We start from the raw sequence: 26937 nt of genomic DNA on the forward strand, positions 1-26937 counted from the left end.
TTCCATGACCCAAATTGTTTTGGGCCCAGGCTGTTAATTTTAAAGTTGTAGCCAATTTCAAACACATTATCCAAATCAATTAACTATTCCTACAATAATCCTGAGTACTTCAATGATATCTCCCCAGAGCCTTCCTTCTCTGAAATAAATAATGTGGGGCTCTGCAGCTAAGATTCATGCGAGCTTTCTGCACTATCTCCAGTGTTCAAATATCTTCAATGTAATATACTAGGTAAATGAATTCTGAACACTCCTTGTTGCCACTTCGTGTTACTTTGGTACTTGCAACAAGCCTTCCTTTTTCTATCAGTCTGTACATTTCAAAACTGATTAACTATGTAAAGTTGGTTTTAGTAGAATAGAATCTCTACTACACTGGAAAAGACCCTTCACCCTATTCATTCTGCATAAATCATCATGTACCCACTACGTTCTTCCCACATTCCTATTTAACTCTCCAGATTCTACTATTCACCTATACTCCAGAGCAGGGGTTCACAAACTGGGGTTAATGGCAGGGGTCCATGGTATACAAGAAAAGTTGGGAAATCCCTACTCCAGAGACAATTTATTATGGTGACTTTATTGACCCATCCATGTCACAGGGTCATGGGATGAGAATGGAGCATCCAGAGAAAACTCATGGTCTCTGGAACCATGTGATTTTTGTTGGTGTTCAATCAAAAGCATCAGTAAATGAATAGATGGAATTTCTTTTGTCAAATTCCTATTTGACCACTATCCCATCATAATCTATTTTGTGATAAACTTTTCTCCAACCTTCTTCTCTTCACCACATTTTTTTAGACCTGAAAACATCCCGAACACAAGCCCAACTGTGATGTGTTCTCCACTTTAACTTATCCTTTTAAAAACATATTTCAAACCAATTACATACAGTCTTTCATTCTTATATACACATTTGTGAATTTAGGCACAGATGGTTGATATCTTTTAAGGACAAGAGCTTAAAAATAATTTTTAACAATTTAAAAGAGCTTGCACTTTTCACTATGTTGTACATTCCGTCACATTTTCGAAGAAATGAGACCTTGAAAGTTTCCTCTACAACTATCAATGATGACATCAAACATAGATTATAGACACATTATAGTTTACATTTCCTTTCTGAATGTCATAGAGCAATCCAATTATGAATGATTTAAAATAACCAATCTGGAGCTGAATTAAATGACACCTAAACAAGATTAGTTAAACCCATTTAAAGCAAATCAAATAAAATGAAACTCATGAAAGATTAGATTCACCTTAAAAGAGCAGAAAAAAAATCGACCGATCACTTGTTATTTCATTTTCTGTTGTCATAGCAATTAAATGTGAATGAAGATGATAGTTTTCAGCATATTCTGCTAATGAAATTTCAAATTATTGAGATTGCATTTAAATCTTTGTTATTAAAGAAAAATTTTCAGCCCACAGAGCTTTCCCTGACAACATTAACGACAGTTTATGAAATGGATTTGGAGGCGCACTGCTCATGAATCAACAGTTCTGCCAGACTTCAGTTCTCCCAAGGTGTCACAGTGCCTCATTCCCAACACTATGGTTTACAGTTTTCATATGATAAAAATCATCTGAATTAGAATTAATTTAGTCCAGTTCCTGTCATTAACCAGACCCTTTGAATCGAAGATTCCTTTTTTCTATCCTGGTTTGAGATCACCAGAGTTGAATAGCAAGGGGCAGATTTTAACTTTGGTAACCAGAACCACCAAATCCCAGACTTACTTAAATGGACATAATGAACTTCAGCGACCAGAGATTTTCCCAATGGAAACAAAACCAAAGATGCAATCACACAACAAAGAATGGCATAAGTGGATGGATCAGTATTCTGCCTATCACTGACATACATAGCCTCATTTTTTTTCCTCCACCTTCTACTTGCTGAAATATAAAATTACTTCTTGTTCTTCCAATCCTTGACCAAAATTGCACATTATTTTTTCTCCCCACCAAGTGCTTCTAGCATTTTCAAATTTTGTTTTAGATTTTCAACATCTGCAATATTTTGCTCAAATTTCCGAACGGGACTCATCTCTTGGTATGATATTACAGAGCTTAGGGGTCACCTAATCAACAAGCTGAATCATGCAATGTCACAGTGGCAGATAATTGGGAGCACTCAATGTAGAAAATAACAGTTGCTGGAAGAAGCATTCATAACTCTCATGACCCAGCAAAAATAATTTCAAATATCCGAGCATTGTGAAGCCTCGTTTGTGCTTTCAGTGAATGGATTCAGATCAGATCTCTTTCAAAATCCCCACTGTAAATGTTCCATGTAAAATTGGCAAAAAGTTACAAACAGAAGAGCAAGCCTGAACCTTTCTCCAGAGGTTCATACTCAACAGTTCTGACTGTTAGATTAAGATTAGCAATGATAAACATTTGCATTAGAGCAACAAAACCAACCTTGTTAAATAGCAATGCTTTTAAAATTAGCTGAACATGTGGTCTACATTGTCCTTCATGTTACAATATACATTTGAAAGTTTTCAAGAGTTGACAAAAAAGCATTTGCAAACTTGTCCAAAAAATTGCCTCACAATCTTCTTTTTCAAAACTTGCCTATTGGTAGAGCTGCCAACCCAGTGTACCTCAGCACATATTCCCACATTTACACTGCATTATCAATATTAACTATTTCTTCAAACTCCATCTCCAAGGTCACAATACACATCATGGGACAAACAACACTATGCATCCCCTAGGCAGTTACCATACAACCTCAGCTAATTTTATTTTTGATTGAAATTAGCAAGATGTTTCGCCTCAAAAATCTTTGGTTCTTGCTCAAGAACTTCACTGTAGGTTTCTTTTGGATTTTTAAAAAAAAACTCAATTTGTGTATTATTCTCTGATTTCTATAGAAAGCTAAATCATAAGGATAGAACAAAAAAAAAACAGGTAGTTCTCAACTTGTGGTTTTACACCACAATTGAAATTTAACATTGGATTGAGGCAATGATTTACCAATGGGAATTTTCTTATAAGAAAGAAGCCTATGGCAATAGACAAAAAGTTAGATTGAAGCAGTTAGAGAAGGACACACACATTGTTACCTTCAAATACCCAAGGATGACTTCTTTTAATTGCACTGCAAACACCTCAGAGAACTGCACTAGCCCAAAAGAGATTGTTAAATTTTCCAACTGCAACTACTGGGAATCTCACAAGAAATTCTACTTATTCTGCAGGACAACTTGAACTTGGCAACTGCAAATTTTGTTGTACTTCTATTTAAAACAGGTTTATGACTTGAATCAAAAGCATAGCGTACTGCTTTATTTTCACCCTTCTGTTTTCCTCCTTTTCTGATAAGAATCATCACAAGTGTCTTTTCCTTCGGGACTCAGACTCCACAACAATATTGCTCCACTCCACTGGCGCTAATCAACTTCAATTGAAAGTAAAGTGGAGAGTTTAAGTATGTTGTAAAGTCAGCATTGCATCCAGTCTTCTCTGCTTCTCAATAGGTGGATGAAGATGAAATTGTTCCAGTAACTCTGTACAACAGGCAATTTATAACATTTCGCAGACCTAATCTTATAAATTTAAGAAGGACAACAGCCTTTGTTTCTTTTCAGATGTCAAATCACTATTAAAGCATACTGCTTAAAATCATTTTCAACATCAATACATAATGGGGATAAGTATTCAAAATAAAATTTAATGATCATATTTGAGAGTCTATGTTTGAAGTAAATATGGTTTATAATCTGGGTTGATAGGGTTAAAATTCTATCTCTTGACATATCTAGTGACATTCTGATCATGTTTTCAAGTCAGTTTCCGTTAGATTTCTACTGGCACTCTGAGATAGGATAAATAGGCCTCCCAAACTGCATCTGTGCAAAACAATATCAGTGTTCAATTTCTTCTGTCAGTATTTACTTACTGCAAATCCTTAAAATTATTTTGATTAACTTATTCAAAGTTAAATCCAAACCTCACAATGTTCGGACAATGAAGAGCAAACTCTCCTTCTCTAAAGAGATTACTGTTTGGAAAGGGGTGAGATCTACTTTGTGCATTTCACCATGCTAATTATTTTATCACAACAAGGAAAAATAAAGACAATGTAATGATTACTGGTTTGATATCTCAGTGCACTAGAATTACACATTATACTGTTTATCCTAACTGCTATTTGCTCGAACAATGCAGCATCTAGTTTTAAAATGAAGCAGAAGGAAAACTGTGTTGCATTAATCAGCTTGTGGCCTGCAGTGAAATGGGTAGAATGGTATTGCAGTCAGTCAGAGCAGACCCAGTTGTTTCCCAGAGTAGTTCAGAGAACAGAAAGGGAGCATGAAATGGTCTTGGCAAGTAGGATTAAAGAGAATCTTGAAATCATTTAATAGTATATAAGAAACAAAACAGTAGCTGGGGAAAGAGCATATCCCCTGAGGGATATAGGGGGAAATCTATGTGTGGGTTCAGGGGGTATGAGTGGGATCCTAAAGAATGCTACTCATCTATATTCACCAAGGTGTAAGATGTGGAGGATGGAATGTTAGGGGAGAGGTACGTTGATATTCTGCACCATATTTGTATCAGGAAGGTGGAAATGCTAAAGATATTGACACACATGGTGGACACAAGAACTGATGGAATCTATCCCAGGATATTGTGAGAAGCAAGACTGAAGTCTAACTGGATCTCCGAAAGACAGAAAGGAAACCTTTATATCAGTATTTGGCAAATTCCAAGAAAACAAGAAGCAACTACAGAAGCTCACGACATCTCAAGTAAAGCTGTAGGAAATGAAACCTTGATCAGAACACTCGATATCATGTATATTCTTTAAGGGGACAGTGGCAATCCCACCATACATTGCCAATCAGGTCAGGAGCCAGCTGACACCTCAAGAGGTTTTGCTACTTTAGCATCATCTTATCCTGGTGTCACGAGAGATTTGCTCTCTACCACATAGCAGCTTTAAGCCCCTCAGGAAGAGTGAGTGTGGCACCAGGAAGCAGCTGACCATATTGAGCAGGGATGCCATTCACAAGCAGACTACAATTCTGTGAATGACACCATAGCATACTGAACCATAGTGCAAATATCTCAACAGTTAAGTGTTGGAAAAACACTTTAATTTGGACATTTTATGAAGAGCAAGTTCCAAAGTTGTCCATTCAGTTATCCCAATATCCCATTTTTAAGTGAGAAAAAGAATAAAATATCATTGCAGCTGGAGGAAGAATGCTCTGTGACAGTTGAAGGACTCACCTTTGATCATTCATTTTTTAACCATGAAGTCCAGATTGTGCAAACAATACATCTTACCCTTGCTTCCACTAAAGGATGACAATCATGCATATCACACATTAAAGTATTCTGTCATGCTCGGCTGCACTCTAATCAAAGTTTGCATGATTAATGGTTCAAATGTGGTGGCATAGTAGCATAGTGGTTAGCACTTTGCTTTGCAGTACTGGTGACCTGGGTTCAATTCCCGCTGCTGCCTGTAAGGAGTTTGTACATTCTCCCCGTGACCGCGTGGGTTTTCTCTGGATGCTCTGGTTTCCTCCCACAATCCAAAGATGTACCATTTGGTAGGTTAATTGGTCATTGTAACATGTCCTGTATTAAGCTAGGATTAAATTGGGGGATTGCTGGGTGGCGTGGCTCGAAGGGCTGGAAGGGCCTACTCCACACTGTATGTCAATAAATAAATAAATATGGGTGTTAATCAATCCTTACAGCTCCATGAGCACAGATGCTCAGACCACTTTTGAAACTGAACTGTCAACATTTGGGAAGCGAGGAATACAGATTGTAACATCACTCATCACATGGCTGAAAGATGACAAGTGTAGAAATAGCTGTCTCAGCCAGCAGGCAACTTCATCTATCTCCTGCCATGTTATTTATATTATTTCATCATGTCACCATTGTACGGAGTCTTGTACAAACACCAGGGCATTTGCATCCTTGTTGGGAAGTTATTCAGAATCCTGCTGGATATAATGCAGGTTGACCACCCAGAGAACATCACTGCGGACAGTTTTGCAAACCTAGAGAATGGAGCATGGTACTTTCCGTATTATAAGCAGTAATAGATCCAAAATAGGAGTTAAAAACTGGAACTTGATGTTATGTTCCATTCATGTTGTCTTTCATACTAAATATGTCATTATATTTTGAAATGAACAAACTATTTATGTAGTTAAATGCAGCATTATTTTCCTTGGCGTTATTCAGCTACAAGATGAAAGGCCATTTAATGTTTCAAATGGCCTTTATAAGAAATACAACTGCTTTGCTGAAGTGACAGAATGACTACATCTAAATAATTTGACAGTAGTATGGATTGACGATTCAGCTACACAAAATGCACAATGGCTTAACAGCCTAGCAATAGTTTAATTAAGGCTTTTGCCTAGATTTCTTCACTGTGCCACGCTGGTCCCTGTAGTAATTGTAATTATCAAAATGCAACTGATGAAAGCCATTGGCAATTTCAATATGTGGTGCAGAGGTCAGACATGCCTTTCAGGATCAGCAACTCAGCTGCTGGGATTTCAGATTTACCTTGTCGAGTACAGTCGAGTTTATTAGATTCCCACATGAGGGCAATTCCAGTCTGTCCCTCATTTTCACATTGATTCAGACTCTTAAGCCTACAGCATTTCTACTTCCAAGACAAAATGATTTATTTTTCAGAAAGCACTACCTTATGCTAAACGTAAAATTTGAAAATTCCCACTGTGCAATTGCCATATCCAGATGAGAAGCTGAAAGGAAATTGCTACATTATTTAATTTCATCATCCACTAAGTTACTAGCTCAAATGGCACTTCATATGCTCTGGCATATGTGTTAAAGGGATTATGTCATGGCACATTAACTCTAACCAACACGGAGACCCATCAGTACATTTTTCTCCTGATTTTCCCTACAGAATTTTCCTCCACCAATCATGGAACATAGTACTGCAGTGGCATCCAGATCTGAAAAGTAAAAGTGAGTAAGCAGAGTTGTATTTGGAAAATTTTAGCACAAAGTTTCAACTCAACAAATAAAGGGTACAGCTAATCAAATCTGTAATTTGCTTCTTTCCACGTTTGCTTCATTGCCTCCGATAAGACCCAAAATAAACTCAACCAAAGTAACATCATGTACAAAAGTTTTCTTGAAATCACGCAGCATGAAAACCTATTTCAAACCAAACTGAAACTTCTTAAATGAACCACAGCAGTCATTTGGAGATTAGTCAAATCAAATAAACAAAATGTATTGTCCACTTAAAATGAGTGCTCAAATTTAATTCACTCAAAAGCAATGACCTGTCTCAGAAGTCAAATCCCAAACAAAATCGTACCCAGTTCAGGTCTGCCTTTCCTTCAATATCCAATACTATTTTCTGATCCCTAAATTAAGGCACCTCAGGGCAATGACTAAGATCTTGATCTGACAGCAATTTACAGAGCATCCTTATTCCATGTACAGAAAGGCAGGCAGTAATCTGAAAAGCTCTGGCCACTAGACACAAACTGTTAATTCTTTTTTAATAACTTTTCCACCATTCGATACAACAGGATACAAAATAAGACTGCATACAAGAGTTTCCTAATCCCTGCAGAAGCTAACTAGCCACTGAGAGAAATCAAGAAGTCCATTACCCAGAGCTGTCAACATTACAGAATGTCATTTTGACCTGGACAAATGGCACAAAATGGATATGTAAATATGGGAGTCATGTCTACTCTCAAGTAATGACCATTAAAATATCATACCTTTAAATGAAAGTAAGCTATTGTTACTACTAGTGAGAAGCAATTGGCAGGGGAGCCCTGGGAATAGACACAAACAGCCGTCAATACAAAACATAATGCAGTCTATGTAGGAGAGGTGAAATACAAAACGCAAGTTGTTAGCAGTGTCCAGAGTAAGTGTTTGTAAGTAAGAAGAGATTAAGAAAATAGAACACTTTAGAAAAGAACTAAGGTTCTGCATGGTAATGTTACTGACTCCAACACTCTCTTTAACACTCCCAATTGATGTAATTTAGAAGCAGGTGTACCGGAATAATAGTGAACATTTATCTCAAGACACCAGTCCTGGTGTTACTTATACATACACAATTATTTCACTCAGATAATCTGTTTTTCCACTAATGCACAAGTATTCTGAATTTACTAGTTGAATTACAAATGCACAACTCCCACAGGATATCCAATATCCTTTGGCAAGCCCAAGGAAAAAATATTAAAATAGTATTAAGATTAAGGCAGGGTTATGAAAGGAACAACTTGTTAAATTCATATTGTCTGCAGACTGTGACTCAAATCCTAAAATATTTGCAACTATGGTCACCATGTTTGCACTTTAGTAAAAGCAGATTTATAACAAGTTCCACCTGAATAAATGGATTATAATGGAAATTTTAATCCCAACATTTTAACTCACTATGACCCATGCAGTTTGGCTGCAAGTTGTTGCTCCTCACAAACTACAGTACAGTATATACACCCAGAATCACATCAAGTGCAGGCCACCCTCAGATAATGAACTGGCTGCTTTTCAGATATCCATAAGTCAATTTTGTCCCAAAGTCACAAAATACACAAAAATCATTCAATATGGTAATCACACCTCCAGAGTGAATGAACAAATGAATGAAATCAAAATCAAAGGTTGATAACAAAGAGTAATTAAAGTGAAAAGAGAGAGAAAACCAGCTCTGCCATGCTTAAGAACAAACGTACATACACATGAAGGACTTTTGAACTTAACATTATGTGAGGTTGTCCTTACATAGGGATGAACATAAATTGGGTGTTGTTAAAAAGGGTGGGCGGGGGAAGGATTAGCTTTTAAGTGTTTGCCTTTTCCTTGGGACAGCCAGCAACCACACACAGTGAAACGGTTGGAACTCTCAGCCAGCCATCTCAAAGGCAAACTGTGGCAAAGAGCCAGAAGAACTCAACTTACTCTAACAACCTTAATGTGTGGCCCAGTGGAATACCTGTGGTTTGAACATTAATGTGTTCCTCTTGCCAGCTTTCCAAATGAAAGATGCATCAAACTGGGCCTGGGAACTAAGGTAAACCAGAAACTACGCAAGGGTATATTTAGATTTCTTAAAGATCCATGCAGAATTCAAATTAATGGGAAAGCCAGAAGTAAATTTCAGAATCAAATGAAATTATTGGAATTTTAAACAGCTGTTTAATCAGAAAATAGACCTAAAGTAAAAATATATCATGTTTATTATTCCTTAACATAATTTACAACACAAATATCATGAATAGATAATATTCTACCATAAGCAAAGAGCGTTCCTAGTTTTCTTGATGACTTCTACAAAGTTTAACAAATCCATCTTTCATCATGAGCAAGATCACATTATGCCACATAACAGTTATTCCAAGCACATTCTGTAACAGCGATGCAAGACAGGAGGAAAAAAGCATCTTCTTTCCAACAAGATGATTTGAAAGTTCATTCTGCTGTGGTTTACAATGGGTGAAAAACCAACAGGCTAAAGAAAATTATTGTCCACTGTATCAACCTCACATATTATAGTTAGAGTAAAAACAAGTTACAAAAATCTTACAACAAGACCACATTTCAGTATTTGAGCAGCAGATTTTGAAAGGCTCCTCGTCTCAGTGTTGACAGTACTCTTTGCTTTATAGGAACAAAGTTTAATCTTTTACTGCACACTCATATGGCCATTTCTCCTTGAGAAAAACATATGAGTTGTTCTTAAAAAAAACTAACTACAGCTTTGGATGAATTATGGTATCAGCACAGAAAAAAAGGTAAAACAATATTTCACTTATTGAATGTAGTATTGGTTTACCATTGCCACTTGCATCAAGATAGTGAAAAGCATGTCTTACATACTGTTTATACAGATCAAATCATTACACAATTAATTGAACTAGAACAAGGCAAACAACAACAATGGAGAATAAAGAGTTAAAAGTGCAGTGCAGGTACATGGTAAGATATGAAGATCATGATTTTAATTGTAAGGTCAAGCATCTGATAATAGTGGAATAGAAACTGTCCTTGAGCTTTATGTTTGATTATTTCTACGAGTTGTTTTTTTTTTGTGTAATAAGACAGAAGTATGAGACTACTCAAATTTAACGTATTCGATTACTCAGATAACAAGTCACAAGTACACTCAAAACGTCAACCTCAATTTCACCGAATCTAATCCAGTACTTGGAACAAAAAAAAATGACTGCTTTGCAGGAAACCTTTCTGTTAGTGACAGGTTTTGTTCATTTGCATGGAAGACGAGCCATATTCCATTTCACCTTGCTTTATTCAGAAGGTGCCTCCTAATAAGGATGATTGGCTGTGACAAACCATTAATAATGTATCTCTTCACTAGAGGACTCTGCTTGTAATAGCATCCTCACATTTGTTTTGCAATTTTGTTTTGGTCTTATTCATTTTAGTATCAAATATGAACATAACCAGTTAAGTTGCAGTAGCTATAGGGGTAATAGAATCTGCTTCAATGCTCCCTCATGTCTTTAACATTATAGCTATTAAATTAAGAATCTGTTGTCCAAAACAGGTGCAAAAAGGCCTCCTGCTAACTCATCCCAGATAATTCAGGAAAATACATAAGGATAAGTTTTGCACAATGCTAATGTACATCTCTCAATTTTACTCTGAACTTTTCCAACATACCCAATTTTAACAATATGTCCCTTTCAGTGCCAAAGGACAAAGCAAAAATAAAAGAGAAATTATAAGCAAATAGTTTTTGTGTGTTTCATGGGGCAGTTCAGACCTACAGCATTTACCACTATCCTGTGTCAGCAACGAGTGTTGTCAAGATATTGCATGTGTTAAGCACAGGAAATCAATGTCCTGTTTGGCTACTACAATATTATTTTTTAAATGACATGTAGATAATACACATACCACACCCTCAGCCTTTTATACCAATTTAACTATGGTTTACATACAATAGTTAGCGGGTTACAGATATTCTAAATGGCACTTTTCAGAATTCTTACGTTCTACAGAACAAGATGTTTGCTCCAGTAAATCCAGGTTAGCTTTCCTTCAAATTCAGACGTCTCAATCCAAGAGAGGGGAGGAATAATATCTTTTTCAATGTTTTCAATGTCACACTTCAGTAGTGAATATTAGTCTTCAAGACCAGAATGAAATTTTTAGTAAAGCTCCTACTGTCATGATCAGAAAACCCCCACCGTACAGATCAGAATTTCTCACTGCATTAGCAGGTGATAGTCTGTGCTCAGATGTTGGCATCAGAAAGTTGCCACTCATGTCCAAATCCACAAGTCTTCTCACATTAATTATTCAAATATTCAAATAATTAGACACATGCCAACACCTACCACCTTCTAATGCTATTCCAACTCTCTTCCCCTTCCCACCTGCACTCACCTATCATCAACTAGCACTTGGCTCTACCCTTTCCCTCTACCTTTTAATACTGGCTACTTCCTCTCTATCAGTTCAGATCAAGGATCAAGACATTTCACTCCATAGATGTTGCCCAACTTGCTCAGTTTTCCCAGCTGTGTGTGTTGCACTTGTCAAGCAACAGTTTATACTGATCATTTCAGGAATGGCCAACCAAGGATAATACAAGAAAATATTTTTCTCCTCAAATGAAGTCAGATTTAGTGACAAACTATTAGAGTTGCACTAAGTAACAGTAATGAACAGGGTAAAAGCAGCTGATGTGTCACTCTTTTCATCAGAAGGATTCATTCTTCCATTTAATACATTTTTTTTACATTAATTGTAACTATCATTCCACTTTCCATACTACAAGATTAGAATTAACCTATGCAGCATGCTGACTGTCGTGTTCTCGTGCAGTGTGTTGAAACTTTGACTAAACACCAGGTTAAACCGGAGCCAATGAAGACAGAGTCATAGTTTAGGTTAATCATTTACTGTGCACTCTTCCACATTAAAGTCATACAGTATAGTGAAAACTGTTGATAAAAAATACAAACATATACAGTGTCTGTTTCATTCTGCAGACCACGCGCGCTCTCTTCTTTTAGCATGTGTAGCGAGTGAGGGGGATCCTGTCAAACAGCCGCCGGGCTTGAGTCGACCTTGCGTTTGAAATTGAAAAGCCGACACGTGTGCCACCCCAACTGCCGCTTCCTTAACAGAAACTGCGTTAATATTTTTACTTCAAATACATTCTTATGAACTTACGGTGTTGCTTCTATAATGTTTCTTTGTGGGTAGAAACGGAGCTCTTCACGATCATGCTGCACGCATGGCACCCGCCTTTACCGAACCGAAGGTTACACATAAGAGGCGCCAAAACCGGAGGGGATGTCAGCACATGCCGTGATATACCATAGACAATGAATTTACCTTCATTAAACTGTAACATAATTATCAAACCTTAACTTTAACTAGAAAATAGTTACAAATAAATCATCTAAAGCATAGACCCAACAAAGTCAAATAAATGCCTTAAGGGCAACACACTGACATAATATCAAACATCTTGTCCTGTGTTTGAAAACCAGGGATTTTTAATACAGCAGCTTTGCTTAAACTGTATATGCTGTATCATCTACAACAATACGTATGTGGAATTGAACTCCTTGCGTTGGTTCTGTCAAAGTCAGTGATATGGAGTAGGAGTTGAACAGATAGATGGAGATTTGTTTTCAAGTCCATTTGCTTTGTGGTCATGAATGTTAATCAGCACCAAAATGAAATTTATTTTAGCTGGGACATCTTACTTTGAAAATGGTTTGGCCAATTTTGGATTCTGTTTATCAGCATGATCTATATTCCACCTTACTTTTGACTTATTTTCTTTCTTCTGCATTTGCATGGTTGTGTTCCAGATTGATTTACATAGCTATACCTTAATCATCCACTAAAAAAAAAAATTAGCCTCAAATTTCTTTACACCTAAAGATGTCCAATTCTCTGATCCTGAAGACACTTTGGAACATATCAGATATGCATGTTAGTTATAGGATTTAAAATTTTTTGTTAGAAGACCCCATTTACACTTAGCGCTCTCAATTGCTTTCTATTTTTCAAAAATCTTCCCTTTGGAGTGTTTTGATCATGGAATTACTCAAATGAAACAGTCTGATGAGACTTCACAAACACAAAAGATATACATAATCAATGTTCCCTCTCAGGTGTGTGCACGCCACACACATTTTTTGCTACCAGCACATAAAGGAATGTGAACTGTGCTCAAAAGCTTGTCACCCTCTACCTCGTTGGCATGTTAAGTATGTTTCACGATTGTACACAATCACATTTCCTTTTCCGGTTTCTGACACAGATGGTGTCAACAACCTGGAGTTAGCAATGATTTGACTGCAGATTTTAGAACTGGCTTATTTAAAATCTTTTTATTGAAGAAATTATTGATTCACTATGTCAAATTTCAAAGAAGCAAAGGGTGTGAAGTGCAAAAGAACTGCTGGTTCATTTAAATCAGAATGGCTTTAAGAAACAGTAGAAACTGCTACACCAAAAGCTCATGAGGTCAGGAATGTGCAGCTACAAAAAATATTTATGTACAATACAGAAACTGGTGTTACCTCTGTGTATTGTTGCAATGCAAAATTTGCTGCAGAATTTGCAAGTGAGAAGAAGTGGACTTGGTAGTTTATTATCTTTAGCATAGCTTCAGGTTTACTGCCTCTCACATCTGCAAATAGATTTCTTGACTGGCTTACTAATTTGCTTTGTTCCCAACTTTGCAACTTGAGCAAGCTATTTACTTTAAGAAATTAACAGGCTCCCTTGAAAGCTCAGTGTTTTACAATTAAATTGTACTAATTGAGATTCCTGGTCTCTTATAAATCAGCTAAACTCATCTTGAATCTTCAATGTCTACAGTGTATATTATGTAGTCAAAGTGGGGAGTAAACCAAAATTCAAAGGAGTGTCACAGAATCAAAACACACATCCAGAATTCTAACTAGAAGGGTGGGGAAATAATTAAATTAATTTTCTATAGGTTATACTGACGATTTTGCTATTTATAGGTAGCAATATACACTACCTCAAAGTTCTATTAATTCTCCACTTGGATCAGCAATTTTCGTCTTCAATTTATTGCTCACTGGTGCACAGATTTCAAGAGCATCATTCAGCTCATCAGCACCTTGTATAAGTAGTCATTATTGAAGTGGAAATCTTGCGAATAAGTTTGAAAGTGCAACTTTGTAATGGAGTACAGTAACTGACATCACAAAAGCACTGTTCTTAACTTGTGAATATTTTCCCTTCATGTTAATTAAAGCATATCTACCATACATACAACTGTGTTTGGGAAAAATCCAAGCTATCTCCAATCCTGAAAGCTATCAATTTCTGAGCCCAAAATTTCCCCCATCAGTATTGACAACAGCTAAACGAACTCTCAACCATTGTGATAGTCAATATTGAAGCTTCTATATTGAATATGAATCCAGCTGAAAAGTAAAATTTAAAACAAGAGATTGTATTTGTGTTCTGTTTTCCAAGATCTCAGGGTGTTTCAAAGTGCTTTGCAGCAATCTGAGTACTTTGGAAGTATAGTCACTGTTGTAAAGTAAAAATGCCAAACTTAAGAAACAAAACTGAACATTCTTTTGGGTTTCCAATCTTCCTGCCAAGATTTCACTTCCTTGCCTCAAGTTAGATCTCATAATCAACCTAAGAACATGTCTGCAACCAAAGACATTTATGCTTTTCCAGAGTTACCACAATGACCAGTCAGAATCAGGTTTAATATCACTAGCATATGTTGTGAAATTTGTTGTTTTGCAGCAGCAGCACATTGCAATACATAACAAAAATTATAATTACAATAAATATACATCAAAACTTAAATTAAGTAGTGCAAAAATAGAGGGAAAATACTGAGGTAATGTTCATGGATTCATTGTTCAGTCAGAAATCTGATGGCAGAGGGAAGAAGCTGTTTCTGAAATGTTGAGTGTGGGTCTTCAGGCTCCAGTACCTCTTCCTCGATGGTAGCAATGAAAAGAGAGCATGTCCTGGGTGTTGGATGTCTTTAATGATGATTGCCGCCTTTTTGAGGCAATCACCTTTTAAATGCTGGGGAGGCTAGTAGCCACGGTGGAGCTGGCTGTGTTTATAACTTTCTGCAGCTTTTTCTGATGCTGTGCAATGGCCCCTCCATACCAGATGGTGATGCAACACACATCAAAGTTGCTGGTGAACGCAGCAGGCCAAGCAGCATCTGTAGGAAGAGGTGCAGTCGACATTTCAGGCCGAGACCCTTCGTCAGGACTAACTGAAGGAAGAGTGAGTAAGGGATTTGAAAGTTGGAGGGGGAGGGGGAGATCCAAAATGATAGGAGAAGACAGGAGGGGGAGGGATAGAGCCAAGAGCTGGACAGGTGATAGGCAAAAGGGGATACGAGAGGATCATGGGACAGGAGGTCCAGGAAGAAAGACAAGGAGGGGGGAGGACCCCAGAGGATGGGCAAGAGGTATATTCACAGGGACAGAGGGAGAAAAAGGAGAGTGAGAGAAAGAATGTGTGCATAAAAATAAGTAACAGATGGGGTACGAGGGGAAGGTGGGGCCTTAGTGGAAGTTAGAGAAGTCGATGTTCATGCCATCAGGTTGGAGGCTACCCAGACAGAATATAAGGTGTTGTTCCTCCAACCTGAGTGTGGCTTCATCTTTACAGTAGAGGAGGCCATGGATAGACATGTCAGAATGGGAATGGGATGTGGAATTAAAATGTGTGGCCACTGGGAGATCCTGCTTTCTCTGGCGGACAGAGCGTAAATGTTCAGCAAAGCGGTCTCCCAGTCTGCGCCGGGTCTCACCAATACATAAAAGGCCACATCGGGAGCACCGGACGCAGTATATCACCCCAGTCGACTCACAGGTGAAGTGTTGCCTCACCTGGAAGGACTGTTTGGGGGCCTGAATGGTGGTAAGGGAGGAAGTGTAAGGGCATGTGTAGCACTTGTTCCGCTTACACGGATAAGTGCCAGGAGGGAGATCAGTGGGGAGGGATGGGGGGGGGGGGGGGACGAATGGACAAGGGAGTTGTGTAGGGAGCGATCCCTGCGGAATGCAGAGAGAAGGGGGGAGGGAAAGATGTGCTTAGTGGTGGGATCCCGTTGGAGGTGGCGGAAGTTACGGAGAATAATATGTTGGACCCGGAGGCTGGTGGGGTGGTAGGTGAGAACCAGGGGGACCCTATTCCTAGTGGGGTGGCAGGAGGATGGAGTGAGAGCAGATGTACGTGAAATGGGGGAGATGCGTTTAAGAGCAGAGTTGATAGTGGAGAAAGGGAAGCCCCTTTCTTTAAAAAAGGAAGACATCTCCCTCGTCCTAGAATGAAAAGCCTCATCCTGAGAGCAGATGCGGCGGAGACGGAGGAATTGCGAGAAGGGGATGGCGTTTTTGCAAGAGACAGGGTGAGAAGAGGAATAGTCCAGATAGCTGTGGGAGTCAGTAGGCTTATAGTAGACATCAGTGGATAAGCTGTCTCCAGAGACAGAAAGATCTAGAAAGGGGAGGGAGGTGTCGGAAATTTACCAGGTAAACTTGAGGGCAGGGTGAAAGTTGGAGGCAAAGTTAATAAAGTCAACGAGTTCTGCATGCGTGCAGGAAGCAGTGCCAACGCAGTCGTCGATGTAGCGAAGGAAAAGTGGGGGACAGATACCAGAATAGGCACGGAACATAGATTGTTCCACAAACCCAACAAAAAGGTAGGCATAGCTAGGACCCATACGGGTGCCCATACCTACACCTTTAGTTTGGAGGAAGTGGGAGGAGCCAAAGGAGAAATTATTAAGAGTAAGGACTAATTCCGCTAGACAGAGCAGAGTGGTGGTAGAGGGGAACTGATGGTGATGCAACTAGTTCGAATGCTCTCAACAGTACATCTGTAGAACTTTGTGTCTCTTTGGTGACAAAAAAATTATCCTCAAATTCCAAATGGAATAAAGCTGCTGTCATGCGTTCTTTGTAATGCATCAATACGTTGGGTACAGAATAGGTCCAGAGGTAATGACACCCAGGAACTTTAAACTGCTCACCTTTCCACTTCTGATCAATAAATGAAGACTGATGTGTGTTCCCTCAACTTCCTTCCTGAAGTCCACAATCAATTCCTTGGTCTTTCTGATGTTGAGTGCAAGGTTGTTGTTGCGACACCACTCTGCCAGCTGACCTATCTCACTCCTGTACGCCTCCTCGTCACCATCTAAAATTCTGCCAACAATAGCTGCGTTGTTGGCAAATTTATAAGTGGCATTTAAGCTATGCATAGCCCCACAATAGTGGATGTAGAGAGAGTAGAGCTGTGGGCTAAGCACACCTCCCCAATAAGCACCAGTGTTGATTGTCGGCGAGGAGATTTTATTTCTGATCCACACCCACTATGGTCTCCTGATGAGGTTCAAGGATCCAGTTGCAGAGGGAGGTACAGAGACCCAGGTTTTGGAGCTTTTTGATTAGTAATGAGGGTGTGATTATACTGAACGCTGAGCTGTAATCAGTAAACAGCAACCTGACGTACGTATCACAATTGTCCAGGTGATCCAAGGCCAAGTGGAGAGCCAGTGGGATTGCATCCACTGTAGACCCATTGCAGCGATAGGCAAGTTGAAGTGGGTCCAGGTCCTCGCTTAGGAGTTGATTCTAGCCATGACCAACCTTTCAAAGCACTCACAGTAGATGCAAGTGCCACGGGGTGACAGTCATTGAGGCAGCTTACCCTGATGTTTTATTGACTTCAGCTCAGCCTTTGGGCACTGGTATAATTGTTGCTCTTTTGAAGCAGGTGGGAATCTCCAACTGCATCAGTGAGAGACTGAAGATGTCCTTGAACACTCCCAGCAGTTGGTTGGCACAGGTTTTCAGAACCATACCAGATACACCATCAGGGCCCAATGCCTTGTGAGAGTTCACCCTCTTGAAAGGTGTTCTGACATCTGCCTGCAAGACAGAGATGAGATGGCAGGGTCACCAGTTACTGCAGGATTCACACAAGTGTAGTTTTTTTCTTCCCTTTGAAAGCGTGTACAAAAGGCTCACCTGAGAGTAAGGCATCACACGCATTCATGATGTTAGGTGTCGGATTATTGGAAGTAATGGCCTGCATGCCCTGCCAGAGCTAAAGTGCATTCAATTCCATCTCTAACCTCAATCAAAATTGTTTTCTTCCTCCCCCCCTTAAAATAGCCTTCCATAAGTCATACCTGGACTTCTTGTCTAGTTCTGGATCATCCATCTTGAATGCCACAGATCTAGCCCTCAGTAGACTATGAATCTCCAGGTTCATTTAAGGCTTTGGTTTGTGTATGTCTGGTATGTTCTCAAAGGAACACACTCATCCACACATTTTAATGAAGTCAGTGACAACTGTCGTGTATTTATTCAGATTTGAAGATGAATCCCCGAATATTATCCAGTCCACCAACTCAAAGCAGTCCTGTAAGCTCTCTTCCTCCTCACCTGACCATACCTTCTTGGTCCCTATCAGTGCTGTAGTCTTTAGTTTCTGCCTATACACTAGTAGAAGTGCAGCTAGGTGATCAGACTTTCCAACTTGGATGGCACAGTACGTGTTCTTGATGGTGGTATAACAATGGTCAAGTGTATTAGCTGCTCTGGTTCCACAGGTGATATATTGAGGGTAGCTGTTCAGAGACTTCTTCAAGCTGGCCTGGTTGAAATTTCCTGCAATGATAGGAAAAGCATTTGGGTCCGCTGTTTCATGCTACTGAATATGTTGCTCAGCTCCACTGTAAGCCTGTCTGATATTGGCTTGAGGTGGAATGTACACTGCTACCAGGATGATGGTGGAAAACTCCCTTGGCAGATAAAATGGACAACATTTGACCGCTAGGTGTTCCAGGTTGGGTAAGCAGGACTGAATCAGAACCGTCACGTTTAACCACCAGAATAAGTTCGTCATAAAGCATCCTCCACCTCCTCTGCTTTTAAAAGACTGAGTTGCCCTGTCCTCGTGGAGAATGGTGAAGCCATTGAACTGCAGCGCTATGTCCAAAATTGCCAGTGTTAGCCATGTTTCCATAATGCGGAGTACACAGCAGTCCTTTATGTCCCTCTGGCACAACAATCTTGCTCCAAGATCTTCAATTTTATTTTCCAGAGCCTGTACATTCATCCACAGATTAATCAGAAGTGGAAGTCTAAGGCCGACTATGTTTCAATCATACCTGCAGGGCATCCCCGCTTCTGTTTTCTTAAAGAGGAACTGCACTCACGACCCGAGCCTGCTGTCAATTTTGAGTATCAATAGATTTTTAAAAACATCTTAAAATGATACCGCTTACTGAAACCTGTGGCTATGACTCTGGAATTCAGCTGTACTAGCCCTGAACAGGAATACTTGATCATTCCCTCGGAGCTGCATGCAAACAGTCACCACTTAAGGGCACCATCAGACCTGTCTTTCTAAAGTAAGGTACTGACCAGATGTGGCAACCTCAAGGGTTAACACTCAAGATTTATCTACCACTAATTGCTACTCATTTCTTCTCACAGTAATTTGGACTTTCAGGTGAAGACTGGTACCCCACAAAATACGCACATTATCATATCCAGATTATTGATGAATCTGAGAAGCAGAATAGTTGCTGACATGTTTTTCCGATAGCACGCTGCAATTTTAAGGAGATCTGAACATCTTCTGAAGTACCTGAATCAGTTATCCAGTTTGGTCCGCTTGCTGATATATTTTGGGAGCTTGCTTGCACGAGTTCCCTGCAGTAGATTCATCAGAACTGCTGATTCACCCTTCTGCCTCCATGATGTGGCACTGTACTGTACAGCACAGGAACAGGTCCTTCAGCCCACAATATTATGCTGAACTAGTTACACCATTAAATAAAATGTTCAACTAAGCTAATTCTTTCTGCTTACACACTGTCTGCATCCTTCCATTTCTCGCAGGCGTCGGGTGTCAGGACAGGCATTGGGGCCGGCTGACAGATGATCTCAGTGAGCAGGGATTCTGGACTAGATATATGCATATTGTGCATCGTTGTATTTTTCTGATGTTCTATATGGGTTTTTTGACTTGTACCCGAGAGGCCTGGGCCTCAAGCCATGATGTCATTGGGGGAGGGGCATCGGGACTCCTTTATTCCGTGATATCATTTTATGTGTTGTGTTACTGTTGGTACTGTGTATAGTACCTCTACCCTGTAGTAACACCATCTCGTATAGCTGTATTCATGAGTATTCACATATGGTTGAATGATGATTAAATTTTACTTGAACTGAATTCTGTACTTGCCTCCACCACCAGCCCTAGCAGTACATTCCAGGCACCAACCACTTTGGAAACAAAACTTGTTCTACATGTCTCCTTTGGCCTTACCACTCCCTTCCCAGCTTCAATGCAGGCCCTCCATTATCAGACTTTTCAATTCTGGGATGATGATACTGCTGTCTGTCTATGCCTTTCGATCTTACAAACTTCTGTCAGATCTCCCCTCAGCCTCCACCACTCTAGAGAAATCAACCCAAGTCTGTCCAACCTCTCGCTATAGCACATGCCCTCTAATCCAGTCTGTATCCTGGTAAAACTCTTCTGTCCCTCCTCCAATCTCTTGACGTCCTTTCTATAATGGGGCAACCAAAACTCCAGATGACAAGAGTTTTATAAACACAAGAGATTTTGCAGAAGCTGGAAATCCAGAGCAACATCCAAAAAAAAAATGCTCTAGAAACTCAGCAGGTCAGGCAGTATCCATGGAGAGGAATAAACAATTGACATTTTGCGCCGAGACCCTTCATTAGTACTGCCCAGAGATCAAGATTTGATCAGAATCGCATCATAATCTCCCAGCGCTTGAACTTAACTCCTCAATAAAGGCAAGCATCCCATCACCATCCTATCTACCTGCGCCTTCTTCACCATCCTATCAACCTGTGTAGCCACTTTCAGGGAGCTAGCTATAGACTTCGACTCCAAGAGCCCTCTGAACATCGGTACCATTAAGAATCTTGCTGTTTTCAGTTAGCTTAAGTTGTGCTTCCACAGTTTGTTGCATTTTGCACTAGTAGAATGTCCAAGTTTGATTTTATTATGGATTTATTGAGTATGCCCATAGGAAAATGAATCTCAATATTTACGCTGATACAAGAAATAACTCACTTAGCCATTCCCCCTTTGACTTCAACTTGACTAAGATTAATACACACATTTATAGCTCTGATGGTAGAAACTTGCGAGGCAGAATTCTAACACTGCAAGTTCATGATACAAGACAAGATATAATGGAGTTATATACTTCACACAAAACTTAAATCATATTAAGATGAATGGCTAAGACAAATGAGACCAGCGATGTTAAATCAAACAATTTTGCTTAAATTACAAATCTCAGTATCACGATATGACATGGAACAGAACAGCACAGGAATAGACTCTTCAGACGATTTTGTCTCTGCTGTTCACAATGCCAATCCAACTAATTCTATCTTGCACAATCCATATCACTCCATTCATTCCCTGCCTGTCTCTGTGCTTGTCAAAGTACCTGTTAAACATTCTCATAATATTGCAAGTATGTAAACCTTATACAAGAAAATGCATGCTCTACTAAGTAACTCTGAAACCACTTCATATTTCTTGATCCTTAACCAAAATGTTATGTGAAATATTACATTCAGAACATGAAAAATGATTCCAAGGTTATGGTTCTACTTCAGACAAGTCCAAATCCGATACTTGCTGCTGAACTTTAGAATTGTTATAAATTCATTAATGCACTGTTTTGGTAGTAAAATGTTTACAAATGCCTGTCAGAAGTGATACAACTGCATTTCTTGCAAAGATTGAAGATTATGTTTCATTAGTTCTGAATAATCATTACATATACAACAGAATTTGCATCTTCCTTAAAGGCAAGCTTTACTCATTTAAACTTTCCTTTTATCTGAAATTACTGTGCTGCCTCAGTCTCTGTTGTTTCCACAATATTTTAATTAAAACTAGGAAGAGGTAATCCAGGATGGAAATTTCAATTTCAATGTCACAAGCTGCAAAGCCACAAATATCTGAAGATAGCAACAGAGAAGATTATTCTTCAGGCTGTTAATAATTGTTTTTAAAACCTGTGGCTATTAACATAGATCATTTTATTCCCTACCAATATGCTGTCACCTAAATTGAAATGATATATGGGGAAGGTGTGTTACTACACAAAAGCATCATCAATGCCAGCAAGTTCTTTAACTATAGTACTCTACTCAAAGCCCATCCTGTCCATACATGTGAACTATGTATCAGGGCTCAATTAACAAACATTTAGATCTCCACTTTAATGCCAAGGACATCGAGTACAATATTAGAGAAGGGAATGTATAGGGCATTGGAAAGACCACACCTTGAGTAGTACACCCTTTTATTAAGCAGGGAAATATTTGGTTTAAAACCAGCTTAAAGCACAGGTTCCCAAACTTCTTGTGCCATTAAACCCTACCATTAACTGAGGGGTCTATGGACCCCAGGTTGGGAACCCCTGGTTTAGAGAATGGTCTCCTAGTTAATCCTACAATATTGAACAGGTTGAGCCTATACTTATGTAGAAGAATAAAGGGAAAATTTGACTTTAAAACAAAATTATGACAGGGCTTCAAAAGTTGGTACTGTTTCTCCCTGCGGAAGAATAGAGACATGATTACAAGTAGGCTTGTCCACTGAGAGTGAGGAATTTCACATCTCAGAAGATCTTGAATCTTTGGAAATCCCTGTCCCAGGAAGATAGACACTGACTCATTCAATACTCAATGCCTTAATGGGCATTATCTGCAAAGAAGGGGAAATCAATGGTTCTAGAGAATGACAGCAAAGTAGATCTGAACTGATGCCAAAAGACTAACCTTGATCTTATTGAACAGGTAGCAGGCTTAATAAGTCCACTCCTGCCCGTATTATTATGATCAATATCATACTTTTTAAAAATTACTTAGAAAATTATTACTTTTAAAGCTTAATATAGAAGAGCTAAATGGTGTTCAGGTATTTTTTCATAATATTTAAGATCAACTTCCAATTCCCTTTAAGAAATTATCCTCTTGCCAACAAGTCTGAGGGCAATCATGAAAGCCAGGAGTAAGGTGGAGCAGCTGTTGTATACTAGTCACTTTGGGGGCTTTGCAGAGCAAAATCCTGATCCAGCAGTTGAGTGGTCCAAGAGAACTAGAAACCATGCTCTGCTGCGTGGGTATTAATAGGCACATGTGATGATGCTGCTCATACACCCACACTGCATGCTTAACCACTGAACTTACCCAACTACATTGGTGATCACTGACCCCTCCCCACCGGCCACTTGTTTCATCACAGCCTCAGCAACCTGTGTTTCCTTGAAACACTCAGTTCACAGTGATCAAGCAACATCTGCCCTCCCAAATCCAGACATCCGAAGAAGGCACTCTGAGCCTTGTTATATAAAGGGACTATCAGACAATGAACAGATTTGCTTAAAGTCTCTTTGAGAAACAGCTACATTCCTATGGACTCCTGGGAATTTCAGGTCCATGATTGCTCAAAGTGGGAAGCAACATCAAGAGAGTATTGACAACCTGGAGGTTATACAAGTCCAGGGTAAACAGTGGAAGGAGAAGACCACCACTCTAATTACCCACACACTACATGTCAATCTCTGCAAAAGTTAGCCATTCCCAAAATTGTTTTCTTTAATTAATTATCCTTGATTCTGAGAGGTTTCCTGGGCTGGAACTCAGCAAGATGAGCTTGATTGCTGATCCTTGATTACCCTCCATTTAGGGAAATGGCACTGCACGAAACAATGGAGTAGTGTTTCCCCATTACCTCACCATCAACATAAACTGAGGAACCTCTCACTGGAAAGTATTCAAGCTTTCTGTCTCACAGACACCTACTAGTGAAATAAAACAGGCTGACCAAAGCTCTCCCAGACTTAAAATCAGGTGCACAGGGTTATACGATCATTGCCAGGGTTATGGTGGATAAGAGTTTCATTTGGCCCTGGAGACAGTGCCTAAAGATCATGTTCCTGCTCAAACACTGTTCTGTTTCTGGCAATTTCAAACACTGGCAGTCAGTCATCATCAGAAAAACAAGCATCAGGGAGGTTGAAAAATCAGGAAAGGTGATTATGATTTGTCATGCATCAAATGTGCATTCAATACAGTGCTTTCAAACAGATTTATAAACAGACAAGACTCCTGCTCAATCAGGCTTAAGGCTGCTTAATATTCAAACTGGAGTCCCCATCCTATTTTGTACTTGCGTCTGACAAAGAGATGACTCGAGGTACTTTAGAGAAAAGCTCAATCATACCTTAATTGTGGAATGAATTTCATAAAATTATATCTTGTAGGTGGACAAAAGAGGAAATGTACTGCATTCCTCCTATTAAAGATGGTCATTTGTAAAAGTCAACAGAGAAGGGGTGAAGGACCTATGGGAGGTGTAGGGAGAGAGATTGGCGAGTCAGACATGAGTAGAGTGTTTGTTCCTTGATTGCAGGAACAAGCACTCTTCTCCAGCTCCATGAACATTTTGCTGAGAGTGAAATTATTTCCAAAACCCAGATGCAATCCCCTTGTTGGCTCACTTTGATAAGTGTTATGCCCTTCCACAACTGAACTAAAAGGGGAATCCACTTGGCACCAAAGACTAAGAGCGAGCAGTAACATTTGCTTGTACCTTGGTGCTTAGATAAGCTCTGAGCCCAAAAGGTTTCCCCACACCCACTTCAAGTACGCATGTGGAAGGGGGGCTTTGAGTAGGTTACATCATTCTGTCAAATTTGGTCCCATTTTGTGTTTGGTTATGACTTCCTTTTCAGCATGCTTAAATACCTGACGCCCAGTTTAACCCATCAAGCAGCCCACTGACAACGTGAAAGCGGACATACCAGAAGGAGCCAAGGGTCGGCTAATAGAGGACACCTGGTGCTTGAGCAGCCAGTTCCCTCCACAAATGGAGACACCTGGCAAAGAAAAACCCTGAAAATGATTCGAAGTCTGACCTGCCAACACAATGAACTGTGAACACAGTGATAACAGGATACATAATCGGAGACAGCACTGTGAGCAAATTACGATTAAGTTTTGGCAAATCACCCTGCAATGCAAATGCCTAACTGCAAAATAATATTTATTGTGCCTCAGAATTGTCAAAAAAAACATATAACCTCAATGGGAACAGGTCAACTTTTGCACTGGTATCTCAAAAGATGAAACCTCAAGAGAGAAGGCCATTACTTGCAAATATGCATTACAGAATCAGACAACACAACAAAACGCTGGAGGAACTCAGCAGGCCTGGCAGCATCTATGGAAAAGAGTAAACAGTCAACATTTCAGGCCAAGACTCTTCATCAGATTTTCCCACGTTTGTAACAGAACTGGGAATAGGTTTTCAATGCCACTTGCCAGGAGCTGGACTGTATGTAGCATGTTGAGCAACACAGTGGTACAGCTGCTTGCTCATAACCCTGGCCTCAACCCTCATCTCCATTTGGTGCCAAAGTTTTATGGAGGAATAAACAATCTGCTCAAAGAACTAAGCAACTTGGCTAATATTTGTGGGGTTTGGTTGGGGGGGTAGAATTGTTGATATACATATTGGGTCAAAACCCTGCATCAGGATTTCTCACATCCCTAAGAGGTCAGCCACTGAAATTGCCCTCGTGCCAAGGGCTAGTGGAACTCACGGGAATTTGGGTCGATGGAAGAGAAAATCAGCGAGGAGGATGGAATTGTTCTGTGAATCGGCATACAGGTCGAACAGCCTCATCCTACGACTTGAGGAGAAAGGGAGACATTAAAAACCTCTCCTGCAATGTTCGGACAAAAGTACCATTTACACGAGGATTACGCATGAAGAAGTCTCATCCACTCCAAACTTCTTGCCCACGGATCTACCATCTAATTCCAGCACTCACACACAGGCAGCGAACGAGTGCTATGCGTGGACAGCGGTGCCGAGCGCCAGTCCCAGCACCCAGAGGCAGCCTCCGCGCCGTCCGCCGCTACATAACCAACACAGCATCATATTTACCAACAACCGACCGCCGTGTCTCACGCCGGGTCTCCTCTGCAAGATGCCACTCCACGCCTCCTACACCACATCGTTCCCTGGCAACAGTTCACTGCCGGAGCACGTCACCTTGAAGATCAGAGTGAGCATGTGCAGAAAGAAGATACTTTATATCAGGTTACAGGTTAACAGAATAAATAGATTGTTGGGATTTCTCCCACTAATGATCACGTTGGCTGGAAGGATAGAAACGGCTCCTCCTGTGGGTATTTTTCAATAAAAGCACCTTTACAGGAAGATGAAATAAGGGAAAATTCATATTCCCTTTCTTCCTGTCATTAATCGTGAATTACACATCACATCACCTCATCCCTTCCCGTCCTCAAGAAATCACTGCTTGCGTTTCAGCGATTCGTATAAAATGAAGTACTTCAGAGGAACTTGAAGGTGGTTACGCGGACTGAGTTTTGCGCCCAGCAGCAGCAAGTTTGTAGGTTCCTTAAAGTCTCTAACACACCATCTGGACTTCAGCAGGTGGAGCTAGACACACAGAAACTGGCATGTTCTCTTCACGCACCACCAAACACCTCCCCTCTCCCCACCTTAAAAAAAACTTCAAAGTACATGGCGTGAAAGAGAGAAATTTATGGAAATAATAATTCGTAACATCACTTGTCGATTTGTTTAATATCTCTCAGAACATTCTGGTATGTTTTTATGTTGAAGCCTAATTCAGGTGAAGACAAGTTGAAACCAGACTGAGCTCCACACACTGCTGAAATAATTCATAGCACGTTCATTTCAAACGATGCAAAGCATTGCACATAACAAAAAAAAAGCTATTAATTTGTAATTAATGCAATGTGGCCCTGCTGTTGCAGTGTTGTGCCTCATCTCCTGGTTAAAGTG

At 39.8% G+C, this 26937-nt stretch overlaps 1 protein-coding gene across 9 annotated transcripts in view; it reads right to left on the minus strand.

Moving 5' to 3' along the window:
• dmd (dystrophin) overlaps window positions 1-26937 on the minus strand; it is a 1961093-nt gene that overhangs the window by 1801661 nt on the left and 132495 nt on the right. The gene's annotated exons all lie outside the window — the stretch shown is intronic.

Source organism: Mobula birostris, chromosome 6 (genome assembly GCF_030028105.1).
Source record: "Mobula birostris isolate sMobBir1 chromosome 6, sMobBir1.hap1, whole genome shotgun sequence".
Classification (NCBI taxonomy): Eukaryota; Metazoa; Chordata; class Chondrichthyes; order Myliobatiformes; family Myliobatidae; genus Mobula; species Mobula birostris.